This window comes from Adiantum capillus-veneris, chromosome 21 (genome assembly GCF_014529385.1).
Source record: "Adiantum capillus-veneris isolate H3 chromosome 21, ASM1452938v2, whole genome shotgun sequence".
Classification (NCBI taxonomy): domain Eukaryota; kingdom Viridiplantae; phylum Streptophyta; class Polypodiopsida; order Polypodiales; family Pteridaceae; genus Adiantum; species Adiantum capillus-veneris.
Window position 1 is genome coordinate 80,370,815 of NC_140951.1, and position 3,651 is coordinate 80,374,465.

The window sequence follows — 3,651 nt, forward strand, 5'->3', positions numbered from 1 at the left end:
CCACATGAACTCCATATGATCAATCGGGCCTGCACCAGAAGCTGTCTACTAGAACTCGGTCTCTCTCTCTCTCTCTCTCTCTCTCTCTCATACACTCACACACACACAGAAGCATTCGGCCCTGCACAGTCCAGTGCCTACTGGTAGAGGTAGCTGTTAATAATGATGTGCATAATATAGAGTAGTTAAGTTATTAAATTTGGATTGTGCATTCGTTCCTGTGGCAGACCGACTAGTCTCTGTACCTAATGTGCTGTGGGTTTGACAATTTGCAGGTGAAGACCTACCTCCATGGACCTCAACTCCTTGTGGCTGGATGACTCTCAAGAAAGTGTGCCCTCCACACAAATGGAAAACGAGATGCATTTCATGGAGGAGGATTGTGAAACGCCACTGCCACCTGCAGTATTGCAACTACACGCGGGTGCAGTGCATGCTCCTCGTCTTGTTCGCCCCCACGGAAGGCCAATACAATTCGGGGCTGGAGGGCCAACATCTGTCTTTACTAGTCGGCCAGGTTCACTCCAATGCTTAGCAGCGGCTCGTCCTACACTCCATGGAACTTCGGCATTGGCAACCAACCCTCCTTTCCAACCACACCCACCATAGTTGCAATCGCCAATTGCTCCAAATTGTGCGGTGGGTGGCCGGACAAGGTTGGCTCCGATTCCAGTCTCAAGTGATAGCAACACGCCACTGTCGAGGGGGGATCCAACACCACTCCAACCACAACTGCTATGTTGCCATCTTCTAGCAATGTGTGTCAGCCAGTTCCCACTAAAGCAACGTCCACAGGGGGACGTGTGAATTGGCGTCCACACGAGGTGATCATCTTGTTGGAAGCCAAAAAGGACCTAGAGGTCCGAATCATGGAAGGTGGGCTTCTAATTAGGCTAAAGGATCGATGGCAAGCAATCGCAGACACCTGTCGAGCTAGTGGCCTCCATCGCACTAAAAGTCAATGCAAGAACAAGTGGGAAAAAATTAGTGAGATGTTCAATAGGATTCGAGACTATGAGAATCACATTCCTTCGGGATGGAACAGTTTCTGGCAAATGTCTCTAGTAGAGAGACGCGACAAAGGCTTGCCGACCGATGATTTTCCTAGTGATCTCTACGACAAAATGGTTCAATTGTTTGTTGGCGATCGCAATGTGGATGTTGGAGCCAATTTGGTCGACTCCCATCCTGACGACACTGCTCCAATAGGTGAGCATGGTGTCCATCTCTCTCTCTCTCTCTCTCTCTCTCTCTCTCTCTCTCTCACTCTCTCTCTCTCCCTCTCTCTTGCGTGTGTTATGTGTGTGTATATGTACGCTAAATGCTACCTTTAACCTTGTAGGGGATGACACCGAAGATGCCCATACACCAACCGATATGGGTGGCCAAGATTCTGCTGAGGGCTCCTCCTCAGGGGGAGTGAAACGAAAACGTTGTCCGCGAGTGCATGCTGGGACCATCAAGGATCTAGTCGAAACAACCAAAAGACTGACAACTATCTACGAGGAGTCTGAGGTTGGTCGTGCAAGGCGCTTTGAGGAGGCTGAGCGTCGAAGAGATGCACGCGAGGAGACTAGAGACCGCCAAGCATTAGAAATCGAGCATGCCAGGCTTCAAACAATGCATGATGGCACAGATGCAATTTGCTCCTCTTTGGGCGAAATTGCGAAGTGCATTGCATTTATTCGAAAACCCCAAGACCCTAACATGGAGTAGGTTATCATCTAGGTTATGTAATGTCCTTGTTTTCTTTGTTTTTCCTCATATGGAACTTGTCCACCTTTCATTAGTCTTATCTACATTTCTGTCACTCTTCGACATCGGCCTACAGTGTTTTCACTCAAACACTATGAGTATGGCACAAAGTGTGGACAAGTTGTGACAGCCAATTTTCATAATAGAGTTCATTAATTTCTTTTATTGGCTTTCTATGCAAATTTTGCATGTAGAAATTACACCAGGCAGTAAGTGTTTGCTAAAAATTTTCATCTACTCTCTGATATCGTACTTCACAAGTTCCTCCATAAATAATTCACGTACTCTCTCTCTTGCTATCTTTCTCTCTCTCTCTCTCTCATAATGCAACCAGAATAATGCAAGTTTCCTCTAACTCTGTGTCTCTCTGTCTCTCTCTGTCTATCTCATAAACAGCAGGAGCTCCAACACCTCTCCTAAAGTGGAACACAACACACTGTTGCAAAACAATAAAAGGGCACTATAGTTGCAAATTAAAATTAAAAATAGACCAACGTTGCAATAAACCCTATTATGAAGTTAACAATACAAGGAATCTTGCGAGTATCCTCATAGCAACCCCGATATCCTCATGTATTCGAAAAGGACGTCCCTAGTGCATCCACGTAGCACTTGTGGGGTAGATGCTATTGTAGAGTCATCCAACAACACTTCATCATCTGCAGTTGTTGTCCCCTGCACTCCCAAGTCCACCCATATGTTGTGCAGGATACAACATGCCACAATTAACTTTGGTAGAAACTCCACATCTGGGTTTCGAACGCGTTGTAGAAGGTAGCCCCACATTTGCTTGAGGCGGCCAAACGTGCGCTCCACGATGATACGTGTGCTGGAGAGCTTGTAATTGAAAGTTTGTTGTTGTGCTTCATTCTCTATGACTGGAAACGGAATCACCAACCAGGGTAGGTTAAGGTATCCTCCATCGCCGATGATGAACTCTCTTAGTTGATGACAACCGAAGGTGATAGCGGGGCCATTGAATATGGCATTGGACTGTGCCAATGTATAGATAGACGAGTTTCGGAGAACTCGGATATCGTTGCACATCCGAGGCATCCCGCACATGACGTCTAAGAAATGCATGTTGCTATCTACAATACCCTGTAGTGTCATTGAGTAATTGTGATCCCTGTCATGCCAGTGGGTGTGAGCCTCACCTATCGGCAACTCCATGTTGATGTGCGTAGCATCGATTGCGTCGCATCAGTTTGGAATTCCCTGTTTCTCCTCAAAGCCGTCCTTTAGAGCTTGCCAACCTTGTGGAGTCCTAGGCCAACATATGATTGTCTGTTTGTGTTTCAATAGTGCATACACAAATTGGCGTAGCACTCGACACACTGTGGATTGCCCTACACCATAAAGGTTTGCCATGTTGTGCAGTGGACCGCTGACACCCAACAAATGTAGTGAAATTGCCACCTTCTTGCGCACGGACAATGAATGTGTTGGAACAGCTTCTCGTATTTGTTGTGGGATTGGCCGTTGCTGCAACTCCTCTGACACCAGAGCACATACATGGTCAAAGCAAGCTCGAGGAACTCTTAGGTTCTCCTCAAACCTCAGGTCATCTCCCTCTGTGAATTGGAAGAATGTGTGCCAGAAGTGGATACTGCGTGGTTTCACGTACCATATTCCTACTGCGGCGTTCTTTCGACGTCGCGTGCCATGAGCACAAGCCGTGATGCAGCTAATGGCATAAATTGCCACAGCTGTGAGATCCTCCTCCATTTCTTCGATTGATTCATTGCTAGACCGCAAGGAAAAGAAGATGGAATTCCGCATAGATAGCCAATGCTGCAATGCTAGGTTTACTGCCACTAGTGCCAAGCCGAAGGCGTTTGCAATCTCCACTTCGTGCATTGCTGGGTTGGCAGCATATATACCCTTGCCTGTGAA

The 3,651-nt window shown here is 46.9% G+C and overlaps 1 pseudogene; it reads left to right on the top strand.

The window, feature by feature from the left end:
• Positions 1-291: 291 nt before the first annotated feature.
• Positions 292-937, top strand: LOC147431220 (uncharacterized; annotated as a pseudogene).
• Positions 938-3,651: the final 2,714 nt, after the last annotated feature.